The 16801-nt window shown below is 41.4% G+C and overlaps 1 pseudogene; it reads right to left on the bottom strand.

Moving 5' to 3' along the window:
* Positions 1–6816: 6816 nt before the first annotated feature.
* Positions 6817–7472, bottom strand: LOC106004756 (annotated as a pseudogene).
* Between the last annotated feature and the right edge of the window lie 9329 nt (positions 7473–16801).

Raw genomic sequence — 16801 nt, 5'->3', positions numbered from 1 at the left:
TGTTCCTATCTGACTACCTCTCTCTCTTTCTCTCTCTCAATAGTACAGGATAAACACCAGGTTGTAACAAATGGTTACCACATTCTCACTCACTGCCTGAAGCATAAAATTCTGTCTTTTCTCCTAATCTTTTCTGCTGGACTATGAGTTCTCCTCCTGTGAGAGATTCTTTTGATCCTCTCAAGTTCTTCTCACATTCATCTTCTAATAGAGTATAATTCACGAAGCCCTAGTGTGAGATTAATTCTTTATTAAATCATTACTAAATTGTCTAAAACCATTAACCTAGAAACAATAAATTCCAGAGACTCCTGATCTATCTCCAGTTCATCCTGAGATCTGGAGATTGTTGATCAATCAGCTGGAGTGCAAGTGGGACCTGTTTCCTCCTGGTGATTAGTTGACAGGAATCCAGGCAGGATGGCCATTCACCTGCCAGAAATGGATTCTGAACATGCATGTCTTTATCGTCAGAGTCTCTGGAGCTTTCTCAGAAGGCAGGCCTATGAGCACTGTGTCCTGCCGCAGATCCTGATTATCACAGGGAGATCCTGCTTTCCACCAAGGCAGAAAGGAATTTGTCTGTGTTACTATTCCTCCAAAGACAGAAGCCACTTTAAGTAACTGCTCTCCCAGGAGAGGGACCTGAGCCCAGCCTTTGGCTGTTTCCTCTCTGCCACACCCACCACGGGATTTGCATATCATTGCCTGGGGAGGACCTTGCCTTGGAAGTCTGACATAAAGGTCAGCTCTGAGCTTGTTTTACTTACTAGGACTCATCAGTTCAACTTCTCAAAATGAAGTTCCCTTCTCAGCTCCTGGGGCTAATGATGCTCTGGGTCACAGGTAAGAGCAGAGGGAGAAAGAGAAGGGAGATTGAGGTGGGGAGGGTCAGCTGTCTGGGTGCTGTTACTCCCAATGTGTCCTCTGTCCAGGGGTGAAATTACCCTCCAGCAAGAGGTAATTAATTTTGAGATCCGTGAAAACCATAAAGAAAGCTAGGAACAAAGAACAGTGCTTTAGCGAGATGCTGAAAAAAAAAAAAAAAAAAAAAAAGAATTGCGGCCATTCTGTGCCCTGAAATTCTTGGGTTATCCATGGAATTCGGATATATTTAGAGTAGGAATCCAATCACAAAATAGATTTAGCCTAAAATACATGAAATTTAAAATCATAATAATGGTTTTTAATGTTTCTCCACAACCTATACTTATCTCTCATTATTTTAAGAAACAATGCAGAGGTTGTGATTACACAGACCCCACACTTGCTGCCCATCACCCCCGGAGAGTCAGCCTCCATCTCTTGCAGGGCCAGTCAGAGCCTCGTACACAGTACTGGAAACACCTATTTGTATTGGTACCTGCAGAGGCCAGGCCATTCCCCACAGGGCCTGATCTATAAGGTTTCCAACCGTTTCACTGGGGTCCCTGACAGGTTCAGTGGCAGTGGGTCAGGGACAGATTTCTCCCTGAGAATCAGCAGGGTGGAGGCTGACGATGTGGGAGTTTATTACTGCGGGCAAGGTATACATTTTCCTCCCACAGTGGTTCAGCCCCAAACACAAACCTCTCTGTTTGGCAGTCTCCACTGGGCATGTTTGTTGCCTGAGTGGGGAATGGGCACAGCAGAGGCTCTGAGCTTGTGTCAAAGGCAGGTGCTGGGAAAGTCAGCCAGTAACATGCAACTGAGTGCTCTGGACCGAGTTCCTGATCCCTGGGCAGCAATAGTCTCAATGGGCACAACCAGCTCAAGAGGGAGGTGATCATCCTGAGGGCTTAGCAGTGAACTGCCAGAGAGAGCTGCCCTGAACCTCACCCTGACCCTCCTGGCTTGTGTGCATGGGTCAGGGACAGTTACTCAGCCTGAACATCAGAAACCTGAGGCATTTTTTGTGGCAACACAATTACATACATTTTTGAGCTAATAAAGTTTGTGATATTTTCAGTATGATAATATTTGATAACCTTCAAAATTTATTATTGCTTATTTTCCCACTCTCTGAATTTCTTCTTTCCCAGTTATACTAACTGTACTATGTTCTCTTGCTAACATTCTATACACACTAATCCCAAAGGAAATATGGCTGAGAACAATTAGTAAACCTTTTTCTTCAAGCTCCCAAACAGACTTGGAAATCCATAGCAGATATAAGCTCCTAATCCTGTAAAGACGATGTCCATATATACAATGAAATTTTACTCAGCCATAAAAAGAAGGAAATCTAGCCATTTTGGACAGTATGGATAGACCAGTAGGGTATTATGTGAGGTGAAGTAAGTTGAGAGAAAGGCAAACATCATATGATTTCATTTATATGTTGAATCTAAAACAGAAAGCAAAACAAAGATAAAACAAAAGCAGAAAGACCTGTAAATAAGGAGACCAAACTGGTGGTTGTCTGAGGGGAAGGGAACAGGCAGGAGGGGAAGAATGTGTGAAGGGGATTGGGAGGAACCTGCTTCCAGTTATGGAATGAGCAGGTCACAGGGATGAAGGTACAAGGAAGGGAATATAATCTATGAGATTGCAACAGTGTTGTGTGGAGCAGAGCATAGCATATTGATATGTCATAAAAGAATTATGAGAACTCTTCAGGGATTTTAGGATCTTGGTTTTGAAAACTGCTACGGCAATGTAAGCTAAGTAGCCACAGTCCTAGAAGTAAATGTTAAATTTAAATATTGTTGCATTTGATGAAGAGCACTATTTTATGTGAAGATTCATATTAAACAATCTTTAATAAGACAATTTTAAGATTAGTTGTAATTGAAGGAACAGAGATAGAATGTATTAAACAGGAGTTTTGAAGTGTATGTAAATTATGGAGCTACTGTCAGTTTCATGTTTTATATGGACACATTGCAAGAAATGTCAGAAGAAACATCAAGATATTGTATACATTTGTATCTAACATTAAATCAGATTTACACAAAACTAATTTGTGTGAAGAGTTAAGACTTTTTTTAGAAGTGGTTCATCATATCTAGACATATAAAATTTATATTTCAAAATAATTAGTCAGAAGGCATCATAATGTCATCACAGACAATAAAATATTCCGAACTCAGGCTTTTATCTTCTTTCCATCAGAAAAAACCTTTTCAAAATTAAAATTATTGAAAGATATTTCAGGTCTTGTATTTACCAGAAGACAGTGTTATTTGCAAATACCTATGGAAATTGAGTTTGCTAAAAGTACAAATTTTGATGCCATAATAAATGAAATTCCCAAAAAGCAATCCAGAAAAATCTTATACTCAGTCAAAATACCAAATTAATAAGGTCTTACCATTCATTATATATATTTATTGTATTATTTAAAATTATAATACACAAATATTATTCTTGTAAGTTCATCTGTTTGAAAGCTTATCACAAGCTTATTGTAATATTTGCAAGTTTATTGCCAGTATTACTTTGCCAGTTCTAACACACAAATATTATTTCTTCAAATATTTATTTGTCTCTATTTGCTCTAGCCCTGTGGGTCCGAGAACTTCAGCCCTGCTGGCCAAAGGGCCAGGTGGTCAAGGGGGGCTGGGGCACCAGAGAAGTGCACCAGCTCTTTCCAGGGAGATACCAGGGACTTGGAGCTCAGCAGACAGAGAATGCAGAGCACAAACACAGACTTCCTTGATTTCCAGGGAGAAATGCAGTCAGTCCATAGATGTGTTCTGAATTGGAAGCCTAACTGTCAGGCAGCAGCCTTTAAGATCTGAAAATAGGCTTCTTTGAGGTTAAGACTGGGAGGTGGGTGGTTCCGTCTGCTCCCTGTTTCATTGTTTACTGTTGTCCTGGAGGGTCTCCATACACAGCCCTGCTGGCTTCCAGATCAAATTGTTTTGGGGCCAGTTCCTCAGGTGGAAGTTTTTCAAGCTTGTACACTAGAAGTTGGGTCCAAACCCTTTGCTCTTGAGGGAGAAGCCGGGAGTTACAAGTTCCCTTCCAATGGTATAGGGTTCTGTTGGAGGTGGAGTTCATGGCAAGAATGTGTCCCAGGTTTGTGCACCTCTTTAACCCAATGTGTAGGAGTCCCTTGGCTAGTTTTTAAATGTCTCACAGTGGGAGTTGTCCCATGTGTAGCTGTAGGTTCCATGTGTCCATAGGAGGAGGTAAATTCAGAAGCCCCCTGGAACACCGACTCTGAACCAGAACTTCTTTTTCTTTGGATTCCTATGGAAGATGTTTGGATCATAGATTTTAAATGTTTCCTCTTTTTTGGTTTTAGCCTCGTTGACACACAGGGCTCTACTATTTCATCTATACAACACAGTGATTCAACAAGTTCATACATTATTCTATGGCCACATCTGTCACCATACAGTACTATTACAATACCATTGACTCAATTCCTTATGCTGTAAAAATATTAAATAAATTAATAAGTAAGTAAGTAAGTAAGTAAATAATTCTTCTTTCTGAGCTTTTATTTTTCTGGAGAGCTGGTTGTCTGACACTGACTAGCACAATAATGATGCAATGTAGGCTATCACTGTTTTCTCATGGTTCCCCCCCTTTTTTTTTTATTTCTACCACCACTTTATTTCTACCAAAAAGCTTTTTAATTCCAATGAAGTCCCAATAGTTTATTTTTTGTCTTTGTTTCCCTGGCCTTTGGAGACACATCTATCAAAAAATTGTGGTCGAGGTAGAGGTTACTGCCTGTGTTCTCCTGTAGGATTTTGATGGATTCCTGTCTCACATTGAGGTCTTTCATCCACTTTCAGTCTATTTTAGTGTACAGTTCAAGAAACTGGTCCACTTTCATTCTTCTGCATGAAGATGTCCAATTTTCCCAACATCATTCGTTGAAGAGATTTACATTTTTTCCATTGGGTATTCTTTCATACTTTGTTGAAGATTACTTGACCATAGAGTTGAGGGTCCATTTCTGGTTTCTCTATTCTGTTCCATGGGTCTATGTGTCTGTTTTTGTGCCAGTACCAATACTGTCTTGATGATGACAGCTTTGTAATAGAGCTTGAAGTCTGGAATTGTGATGCTGCCAGCTTTGGTTTTCTTTTTCAACATTGCTTGGCTATTGGGGGTCTTTTCTGGTTCCATATAAATTTTTGGATAATTTGTTCCAGAGGAAGATACAAATCAGCAGGGTGTGAGTGAGGAGGTCCTGGCTTATAAGTCTCTGCAGTCCTTCCTTTTGTATAAATTAGGTGGGCATAGGAGAGGGAAGGTTCTCAGTGCTTTTGTGAGGTGTGTGAACATCTGGTCCAGGGCATTATTTATGGGTTCCTATCCAGACATTTTTAATTCAATCCCATTAGTAAAGAATGCCTTACGGGGCAGTGCAGAAAGTAACTTTGTTATAATACTGACCTTTGTGGGGGGTGGGCACCTGTGTACTTCAGTCAGTTAAGTGTCCACTTTCAGTTAGTTTATGATCCCAGGGTCCTAGGATAGAGTCCCATGTCTGGCTCTCTGCTCATCAGGGACCCTGCTTCTCCCTCCGCCTGATGCTCTGCTTACTTCTGTTCTCTTTCTGACAGATAAATACATAAAAATCTTAAACAAACAAACAAAAAAAAGAGTAATGCTCTGAAAGGATGGCATCACATGTGCACCTTTCCCTTCTCACCCCAGGCTGCCACCAAAACGGAGCCCATTGAGAACTGACTCATTCTCCAGACCCTGTTTCTCCTCTTCCCTCTGAAAGCCAAGCATCTTTGACAGTCAGCCAAGCTCAGGCACCACAGAGGCCACAGTGAGGTCTCCCAGATTCAGAAGAAGAGCCCATGACTTTCCGGGTATCCTAGGGAGCATAGCTCAGCCCACAGCTGGAGTTTTTGTTGCTGTCTTTAACACTGTAGGTGGGTGGCTGCCCCCTGCTGGCAACAGTAATGGGCTGCACCTTTGGCCTCCAAGTCACTGATGGTGAGATAGTGAAGAGTTCCCACCCATAGGTCCCCATTCAACAGGGTGTCTGCCTGAGAGTCTCGTTATCTCCCTTGGCCACTACCCCCAGCAATAAATAGATCGATAAAATCTTTAAAAAAAAAAAATGAGAGAATTGCCTTTGTGAGAATGAGTAAGCCTGGGAGTGATGGAGAAGAGAGAGAAGGGAGGTAGGAAAGGAGCCGGAGCAGAAATGAATGTGCAGGACACTGACCAGGAAGGCTGGGAAACAGGGCCCATGGAAGGAAAAAGCGAGAGGGACACTACCTTCCACGTGGGAGATTCTGAATAGGAGAGCTCAAAGGTTTCATCCTGGGAAGGTTCTGAGTGGGAAGGTGATGGAGAGTGAAGAAAAGAGAATGAGGAAATAAAAGAGAAATGTCCCAGAGTCCAAGAGGAGCAGGAAGCAGAACTGATACACAGGATGTGAAGTTCACGGCTCTTTGTCAGAGGCTAAAGACAGACCCTCCTGCCTCACTCCTGCTGTGGGGCGCTGGGAAACACGCAGCATCCTGGGGCACAAAAACTCCCAATAACATCCCTAAAACATCTTCACAGAATTTGTCTTCACTAATCTCCCACAAAAAGGGATACAGGAGGGACGCCTGAGTGGCTCAGTCGGTTAAATGGCTGCCTTCAGCTCAGGTCATGATCCCAGCATCTTGATGGAGTCTGGCATTGGGCTCCTTGCTCAGAAGGGAGCCTGCTTCTCCCTCTGCCTCCTGCTCCCCCGCTTGTGCTCTCTCTCTCTCAATCTCTCTGGCAAATGAATAAATAAAATCTTTTTTTAAAAAGGTGTGAGGGGTGCAGGAAAAGTCTGATCCCTTCATTTTCTGCTGTGCCTTACAAGCCCTTCAAAGAGTAAGTCAGGAGAAGTGACTTCTCAGGCAGATAGGGGGACAGACATGTTCAGGGCTGACCGAAGAGGAAGCAGCTAGTGCAGCAAAGCCTCCCTGACCTGCGACCCCAGGGAGCAGGTTCGTGTTCGAGGCTGAAGCACTGTAAGTGGATAGTTATTATACTGCTGGCAGTAATAGTCCCCCACATCTTCAGCCTGGAGGTTGCTGAGTCTGTCCCAGACCCACTGCCGCTGAACCGGTCTGGGATGCCCGTGGCCCTGCTGGATGCATCATAGATGAGGAGCCTGGGAGCCTGCCCAGGTTTCTGCTGGTACCATGCTACATTGTTGTAAACACCCTGACTGGCTCTGCAGTTCATGGTGACCCGCTGACCTGGAGACACAGCCAGTGAGCCTGGAGACTGAGTCATCGTGACGTCTCCATGGGCACCTGCAATCAGAAAAATGGTGATACAGATACACTTTATCCCAGTCACACTGGAATATGTCATTGCAAACTTGCTTCCTAATGGTACCACATGGCAGTACATCATTGGGTCTATTTTGAAAATAACCAGTGTTTCTCAGTATATATCTTAAAAAGTTGTTTAAAATGACACTACTCCAGAAGGATTATGGCACTTTGCAGCTTCTCACCTGAGACCCACAGCAACAAGGACAGGAGGACCTGCCTCTGTGACGCCATCTTGCTGGCCCTGCCTGCCTGACGCCGCTCAGCTCACATAGCAAAGGCCCCTTTTATACAGCCTGAGCCACTGGTCTGGGCGTGGAGGGGCTTATGCAAAGCAGTCTGGGGGAACAGAAGCAAATCTCATAAGCAGTGGGTTGTGAAAGTGCCCAGTGGAAATGTAAGGAGCCAAAAATAACTCCAAAATAGAGTTTATGACAGGAACACACAAAAGTCAACTTAGAAGCTCTGAGAACAGCTTAGAAGTTCTAAAATGACAAAATGCTACAAGATTGAATGAAGAGCTTCCATTTTCAATGTAAAAATGTCTTTAAATGGGTTCAGTGTCCAGAATTGATAGGCTTGGCTCTTCATTTCAATGACACTGACACTAACAAAATCTGCTGGGAAACAAGTAATGGGAGGCAGGGAGGGGCAAAAGAATTGGAAGTCACAAAAAGAAAGTCGAGAACTTTTGGCCCAACTTTTTATAAAACCTCTGACTGGAGAACATTGAGCTCTGAAGCCATTTTTCTTCTGCAGTTGGGTAAGGATGCAGCAAACACTTGACCTCAGGTCCCGGGACTGTGCAAAGGCCAGAGAGATGGAAGAGCTGGAAGACAGGCCCAGAATACTAACCTGGCTTGAGGAATTCTCTAAATGTTTCTAAATCATACACCAATTGGTGTACTTATCTGAATATACATTTTTCTCACTCAGTGGAGGTCCTAAGGGTTTGAATGAAGAGTTATTTCTTCCTACAAACCATTACAGCCCATGAAAGCCCTATTATCTCTATGTCCACATTCATGTGATGAAATCCAGGTATGAGATATTATCCAATCTTCTTTTTTTTTTTTTTTTTTTTACTTTATGGTGAAATCTTTTAATACTCTCATGACACAAGTCACAGCTCTTGTAATTTACAGAGAAAATAACAACTAAATGAAACTACCAACATTTTTTTAAATAATTTTTTATTTTTTATAAACATATATTTTTATCCCCAGGGGTACAGGTCTGTGAATCACCAGGTTTACACACTTCACAGCACTTACCAAAGCACATACCCTCCCCAAGGTCCATAATCCCACCCCCTTCTCCCAAACCCCCTCCCCCCAGCAACCCTCAGTTTGTTTTGTGAGATTAAGAGTCACTTATGGTTTGTCTCCCTCCCAATCCCATCTTGTTTCATTTATTCTTCTTCTACCCACTTAAGCCTCCATGTTGTATCACCACTTCCTCATATCAGGGAGATCATATGATAGTTGTCTTTCTCTGCTTGACTTATTTCACTAAGCATGATACGCTCTAGTTCCATCCATGTTGTCGCAAATGGCAAGATTTCATTTCTTTTGATGGCTGCATAGTATTCCATTGTGTATATATACCACATCTTCTTGATCCATTCATCTGTTGATGGACATCTAGGTTCTTTCCATAGTTTGGCTATTGTGGACATTGCTGCTATAAACATTCGGGTGCACGTGCCCCTTTAGATCACTATGTTTGTATCTTTAGGGTAAATACCCAATAGTGCAATTGCTGGGTCATAGGGCAGTTCTATTTTCAACATTTTGAGGAACCTCCATGCTGTTTTCCAGAGTGGTTGCACCAGCTTGCATTTCCACCAACAGTGTAGGAGGGTTCCCCTTTCTCCGCATCCTCGCAAGCATCTGTCATTTCCTGACTTGTTGATTTTAGCCATTCTGACTGGTGTGAGGTGATAGCTCATTGTGGTTTTGATTTGTATTTCCCTGATGCCGAGTGATATGGAGCACTTTTTCATGTGTCTGTTGGCCATCTGGATGTCTTCTTTGCAGAAATGTCTGTTCATGTCCTCTGCCCATTTCTTGATTGGATTATTTGTTCTTTGGGTGTTGAGTTTGCTAAGTTCTTTATAGATTCTGGACACTAGTCCTTTATCTGATATGTTGTTTGCAAATATCTTCTCCCATTCTGTCAGTTGTCTTTTGATTTTATTAACTGTTTCCTTTGCTGTGCAAAAGCTTTTGATCTTGATGAAATCCCAATAGTTCATTTTTGCCCTTGCTTCCCTTGCCTTTAGTGATGTTCCTAGGAAGATGTTGCTGGGGCTGAGGTCGAAGAGGTTGCTGCCTGTGTTCTCCTCAAGGATTTTGATGGATTCCTTTTGCACATTGAGGTCCTTCATCCATTTTGAGTCTATTTTCGTGTGTGGTATAAGGAAATGGTCCAATTTCATTTTTCTGCATGTGGCTGTCCAATTTTCCCAGCACCACTTATTGAAGAGGCTGTCTTTTTTCCATTGGACATTCTTTCCTGCTTTGTCGAAGATTACTTGACCATAGAGTTGAGGGTCTATTTCTGGGCTCTCTATTCTGTTCCATTGATCTATGGGTCTGTTTTTGTGCCAGTACCATGCTGTCTTGATGATGACAGCTTTGTAATAGAGCTTGAAGTCCGGAATTGTGATGCCACCAACGTTGGCTTTTGTTTTCAATATCCCTTTGGCTATTCGAGGTCTTTTCTGGTTCCATATAAATTTTAGAATTATTTGTTCCATTTCTTTGAAAAAGATGGATGGTACTTTGATAGGAATTGCATTAAATGTGTAGATTGCTTTAGGTAGCATAGACATTTTCACAATATTTATTCTTCCAATCCAGGAGCATGGAACATTTTTCCATTTCTTTGTGTCTTCCTCAATTTCTTTCATGAGTACTTTATAGTTTTCTGAGTATAGATTCTGTGTCTCTTTGGTTAGGTTTATTCCTAGGTATCTTATGGTTTTGGGTGCAATTGTAAAAGGGATTGACTCCTTAATTTCCCTTTCTTCTGTCTTGCTGTTGGTGTAGAGAAATGCCACTGATTTCTGTGCATTGATTTTATATCCTGACACTTTACTGAATTCCTGTATAAGTTCTAGCAGTTTTGGAGTGGAGTCTTTTGGGTTTTCCACATATAGTATCATATCATCTGCGAAGAGTGATAATTTGACTTCTTCTTTGCCGATTTGGATGCCTTTAATTTCCTTTTGTTGTCTGATTGCTGAGGTTAGGACCTCTAGTACGATGTTGAATAGCAGTGATGATAATGGACATCCCTGCCGTGTTCCTGACCTTAGCGGAAAAGCATTCAGTTTTTCTCCATTGAGAATGATATTTGCGGTGGGTTTTTCATAGATGGCTTTGATGATATTGAGGTATGTGCCCTCTATCCCTACACTTTGAAGAGTTTTGATCAGGAAGGGATGCTGTACTTTGTCAAATGCTTTTTCAGCATCTATTGAGAGTATCATATGGTTCTTGTTCTTACTTTTATTGATGTGTTGTATCACATTGACTGATTTGCGGATGTTGAACCAACCTTGCAGCCCTGGAATAAATCCCACTTGGTCGTGGTGAATAATCTTTTTAATGTACTGTTGAATCCTATTGGCTAGTATTTTGTTGAGTATTTTCGCATCTGTGTTCATCAAGGATATTGGTCTATAGCTCTCTTTTTTGGTGGGATCCTTGTCTGGTTTTGGGATCAAGATAATGCTGGCCTCATAAAATGAGTTTGGAAGTTTTCCTTCCATTTCTATTTTTTGGAACAGTTTTAGGAGAATAGGAATTAGTTCTTCTTTAAATGTTTGGTAGAATTCCCCCGGGAAGCCGTCTGGCCCTGGGCGCTTGTTTGTTTGGAGATTTTTAATGACTGTTTCAATCTCCTTACTGGTTATGGGTCTGTTCAGGCTTTCTATTTCTTCCTGGTTCAGTTGTGGTAGTTTATATGTTTCTAGGAATGCATCCATTTCTTCCAGATTGTCAAATTTATTGCCGTAGAGTTGCTCATAGTATGTTCTTATAATAGTTTGTATTTCTTTGGTGTTAGTTGTGATCTCTCCTCTTTCATTCATGATTTTATTTATTTGGGTCCTTTCTCTTTTCTTTTTGATAAGTCGGGCCAGGGGTTTATCAATTTTATTAATTCTTTCAAAGAACCAGCTCCTAGTTTCGTTGATTTGTTCTATTGTTTTTTTTTTTTTTTTTTTTCTATTTCATTGATTTCTGCTCTGATCTTTATGATTTCTCTTCTCCTGCTAGGCTTAGGGTTTCTTTCTTGTTCTTTCTCCAGCTCCTTTAGGTGTAGGGTTAGATTGTGTACCTGAGACCTTTCTTGTTTCTTGAGAAAGGCTTGTACCGCTATATATTTTCCTCTCAGGACTGCCTTTGTTGTGTCCCACAGATTTTGAACCGTTGTATTTTCATTATCATTTGTTTCCATGATTTTTTTCAATTCTTCTTTAATTTCCCGGTTGACCCATTCATTCTTTAGAAGGATGCTGTTTAGTCTCCATGTATTTTGGTTCTTTTCAAACTTCCTTTTGTGGTCGAGTTCTAGCTTTAGAGCATTGTGGTCTGAAAATATGCAGGGAATGATCCCAATCTTTTGATACCGGTTGAGTCCTGATTTAGGACCGAGGATGTGATCTATTCTGGAGAATGTTCCATGTGCACTAGAGAAGAATGTGTTTTCTGTTGCTTTGGGATGAAATGTTCTGAATATATCTGTGATGTCCATCTGGTCCAGTGTGTCGTTTAAGGCCTTTATTTCCTTGCTGATCTTTTGCTTGGATGATCTGTCCATTTCAGTGAGGGGAGTGTTAAAGTCCCCTACTATTATTGTATTATTGTTGATGTGTTTCTTTGATTTTGTTATTAATTGGTTTATATAGTTGGCTGCTCCCACATTGGGGGCATAGATATTTAAAATTGTTAAATCTTCTTGTTGGACAGACCCTTTGAGTATGATATAGTGTCCTTCCTCATCTCTTATTATAGTTTTTTTGGCTTAAAATCTAATTGATCTGATATAAGGATTGCCACTCCTGCTTTCTTCTGATGTCCATTAGCATGGTAAAAATCTTTTCCACCCCCTCACTTTAAATCTGGAGGTGTCTTCGGCGGGCTTAAAATGAGTTTCTTGGAGGGCAACATATAGATGGGTTTTGTTTTTTTATCCATTCTGATACCCTGTGTCTTTTGACAGGGGCATTTAGCCCATTAACATTCAGAGTAACTATTGAGAGATATGAATTTAGTGCCATTGTATTGCCTGTAAGGTGACTGTTACTGTATATGGTCTCTGTTCCTTTCTGATCTACCACTTGTAGGCTCTCTCTTTGCTTAGAGGACCCCTTTCAAGATTTCCTGTAGAGCTGGTTTGGTGTTTGCAAATTCTTTCAGTTGTTGTTTGTCCTGGAAGCTTTTAATCTCTCCTTCTATTTTCAATGATAGCCTAGCTGGATATAGTATTCTGGGCTGCATGTTTTTCTCACTTAGTGCTCTGAAAATATCATGCCATCTCTTTCTGGCCTGCCAGGTCTCTGTGAACAAATCAGCTGCCAATCTAATATTTTTACCATTGTATGTTACAGACTTCTTTTCCCGGGCTGCTTTCAGGATTTTCTCTTTGTCACTGAGACTTGTAAATTTTACTATTAGGTGACGGGGTGTGGGCCTATTCTTATTGATTTTGAGGGGCATTCTCTGAACCTCCTGAATTTTGATGCTCGTTCCCTTTGCCATATTGGGGATATTCTCCCCAATAATTCTCTCTAGTATAGCTTCTGCTCCCCTCTCTCTTTCTTCTTCTTCTGGAATCCCAATTATTCTAATGTTGTTTCGTCTTATGGTGTCACTTATCTCTCGAATTCTCCCCTCGTGGTCCAGTAGCTGTTTGTCCCTCTTTTGCTCAGCTTCTTTATTCTCTGTCATTTGGTCTTCTATATCACTAATTCTTTCTTCTGCCTCATTTATCCTAGCAGTGAGAGCCTCCATTTTTGATTGCACCTCATTAATAGCTTTTTTGATTTCAACTTGGTTAGATTTTATTTCTTTTATTTCTCCAGAAAGGGCTTTTATATCTCTCGAGAGGGTTTCTCTAATATCTTCCATGCCTTTTTCGAGCCTGGCTAGAACCTTGAGAATTGTCATTCTGAACTCTAGATCTGACATATTACCAATGTCTGTATTGATTAGGTCCCTAGCCTTCGGTACTGCCTCTTGTTCATTTTTTTGTGTTGAATTTTTCTGTCTTGTCATTTTGTCCAGATAAGAGTATATGAAGGGGCAAGTAAAATACTAAAAGGGTGGCAACAACCTCAGGAAAATATGCTTTAACCAAATTAGAAGAGATCACAATCGTGAGGGGGGAGAAAGGGGATAAAAAGTGGTTCAAAAAGGAAGAAAGAAAAAAAAAAGAAAAAAGAAAAAAAAAGAAAAGAATTAAAAAAAAAACCTAAGAAAAATATAAAAAAGAAAATATATATATATTAGATAAACTAGTAAAAAATTGTTAAAAAAGAAAAAGGTAACAATTAAAAAAAAATTTACCCGAAGGCCAGAAAAAAACCAAAAAATGAAAAAGAAAAAAAAATTAAATTAACTGCAAGACTAAAAAAAATCACAGGGAAAAAGCCATGAGTTCCGTGCTTTGCTTTCTCCTCCTCTAGAATTCTGCTGCTCTCCTTGGTATTGAAACCGCACTCTTTGGTAGGTGAACTTGGTCTCGGCTGGATTTCTTGTTGATCTTCTGGGGGAGGGGCCTGTTGTAGTGATTCTGAAGTGTCTTTGCCCCAGGCGGAATTACACCACCCTTACCCAGGGCCGGGGTGAGTAATCCGCCGGGTTTGCTTTCAGGAGCTTTTGTTCCTGAGCACTTTCCATAGAGTTCCGGAGGACGGGAATACAAATGGCGGCCTCCTGGTCTCCGGCCCGAGGAGCCGAGAGCCCAGGGCCACACTCCTCAGTGTGCGCTCAGAGAACCGCGCCCAGTTACTCCCGTCTGCCCGACCTCCGGGCCGCGCTCCGAGCTCACCGAGCCTGCGACCGGTTCAAGGTCACCCCGAGCTGCGAGCCCACTGTCGGCTCTGTCTCTGCAGCCGGCCTTCCCGCTCCAACACCCGCAAGCTCTGCGACACTCAGACACCCCCGATCCTTCTGTGACACTGCGGGACCTGAGGCTACGCTGACCCTGTGTGGGCTTTGCCCCAGGTAGCCTCTGGAGCGATGTCCCTCAGCGGAACAGACTTTTAAAAGTCCTGATTTTGTGCGCGGTTGCTCTGCCGCTTGCCGGGAGCCGGCCCCTCCCCCCGGGGTCTCTCTTCCCGTCGCTTTGGATTCACTTCTCCGCCGGTCCTACCTTTCAGAAAGTGTTTGTTTTTCTGTTTCCAGAATTGCCGTTCTTCTTCTCTTCGATCTGCCGATGGATTTTCAGGTGTTTGCAATCTCTAGACAAGCTATCTAGCTGATCTCTGGCTAGCTGAAGTAGTCTCAGACTGCTACTTCTCCGCCATCTTGACTCCTCCCCCGAAACTACCAACATTAAACATTAAACAGACTGACTGAAAAATGAATTCATGGGTAGTATCGCTTGTTTTGAAGTGGAGCATAAAGGACAGAACTCAGCCTTCTCAGAGGAAGCATATCAGAATCTTGGGGAGGGGCGGTTAGCAAGTTTGATCATTTAACAATACGTGCTACCATCTCAATTTCATCCTACAAATATTAATATTTGTTTAATCAACAGTTGGCATGTCTCTAAAATGATTGAATGTTTGAATGATTTCTCTAGCCTTGTTGGTGAATTAGAGGATAAAATTACAATTTAGAGATGCATAGTCAATGTGTTAAATATTTTAGACTGTTCCTTAGGTAATCATCCCCCCTTATTTTATACATAATTAACACTGAAGAAACTTGGATGAAATTGAAACAATTTAACAGGTTGTTCTGTAGCCAAAAGAAACCAAGGGGGAAACAGGTCAACCTATGTCCTAAGAATTTTTAACAGAGAATGCCACTGCACAGACCATTGGGGCATATATGAACTACCTCATTTCCCACTTTCCCAGGTAAAAAAAGAGACATGGAGACAGAATGAAACATTTATTACCAGGAGTGAAATATTGACTAGTCAGTTACTTAGAGATACTAAAAAACAAGAGCTTTCAGTTCCAGATGAACCCAGATATTTCCCTTTTTTTTATGAAATATTTCTGGAATTGGGGCCAAATTTATGCCTGAGGTTTATCAGAGAATTTTACTGGTATGATGCCACTTTGCTGCTCTTCCCAAGGATGATTTAGCTTATTGTTACATTGAGAATTAATTCATTTCCATTGAATATTACAAGGAAGCTCCACAATTGTATGGAGTTTTGGAAAATGGCAAGTTCGTTCTCATTTGCCTTAAGTTCCAACAGACTATATATTCCCTGCAAATTTATGGGAGAATAAGATCTCACTTCCTGCTTTAACTTTTGAGAATTGGCAAATGTGACTAGCAGCTGGATGGCAATGCTCACATCCCTGTTTTCCCCTGAAGGTACTTTACACACTTTAGAGCCTGGTGTCTGAGAGTGAACACACCTTTACGTTACAAAAGTAGTCTTAGTCCGTATAATGTTAAAGAGAATAACTGTATATACCCATAAGGCCTTGAATTTGAATTCCACCTACTTTTCTTGTGTCACATAATATTAATCTGCTTTTCACTTTTCTCAACCATTTAAATGAAAAAGCAATTTTTAGCATACAAGTCTCTCAAAAGCAAGCAGTGGGCCTGATGGAGTCCATGAACCATAGTTTGCTGATTCCTGATCCTGCTTTTCTAGCCAGGCTGAATTCAGAGTCTCAGCTACGAGACTTCTTCTTACAATCAGAGATTCAGAACAAACACAATACTGGGACTGGCCTCCTATCAGATACGCTGTACGTGATTCTCCAGCTAGAATCCAGATGCCCTGCATCTAAATGTCGGGACTCCTGCCGCTGTGATAGCACCATGAAGTGCTTCTTTCTGTTTTAAAGACAGAGTTTGAAGGCTAGAGGACTTCCTTCTGTCCTGTTGTCCCCCTCAAATCTCATCTTGAGTAGTACAAGCCTGAGGGGAGAATGGTGCCAAGCTGTACTGAATATGCTATCACAAGAGAATGAGTCAGTGCTTTGAGGATGACGTCTGTCCAATTCCACAGGCTCACCGAGAGAAGAACTGTCCATGTACTAATGAACCATATGGATGCACATCCTACTAACAAAATTCTATTCACATGGCTCAACAAACAAATATGCAGAGCTACCTTTCAGTGCTATTAATTCCCTTTAGCTGGGCACATTTGTGCAATGCACAAACTGTGCTACTCTACAGAGCACTCCTGAGTCCCCAGCCTCTGCTTCTTAACAAATATCTCTTGATTTCATCCCTGTTGTTCAGAGACCTCGAATAGGAGCTCTGCTCATGACCTCCATTGAAGAAAAGCTCCAAACAAAAAAAAAAAAAAAAAAAAAGGGAGGAAGAAATATGGTATCTCCTAATCATGACAAATAAAATACT

Source organism: Mustela putorius, unplaced genomic scaffold (assembly GCF_011764305.1).
Source record: "Mustela putorius furo isolate JIRA1106 unplaced genomic scaffold, ASM1176430v1.1 tig00000281_pilon_pilon_pilon, whole genome shotgun sequence".
Classification (NCBI taxonomy): Eukaryota; Metazoa; Chordata; class Mammalia; order Carnivora; family Mustelidae; genus Mustela; species Mustela putorius.
This window is presented reverse-complemented; position numbering and strand designations above follow the sequence as displayed.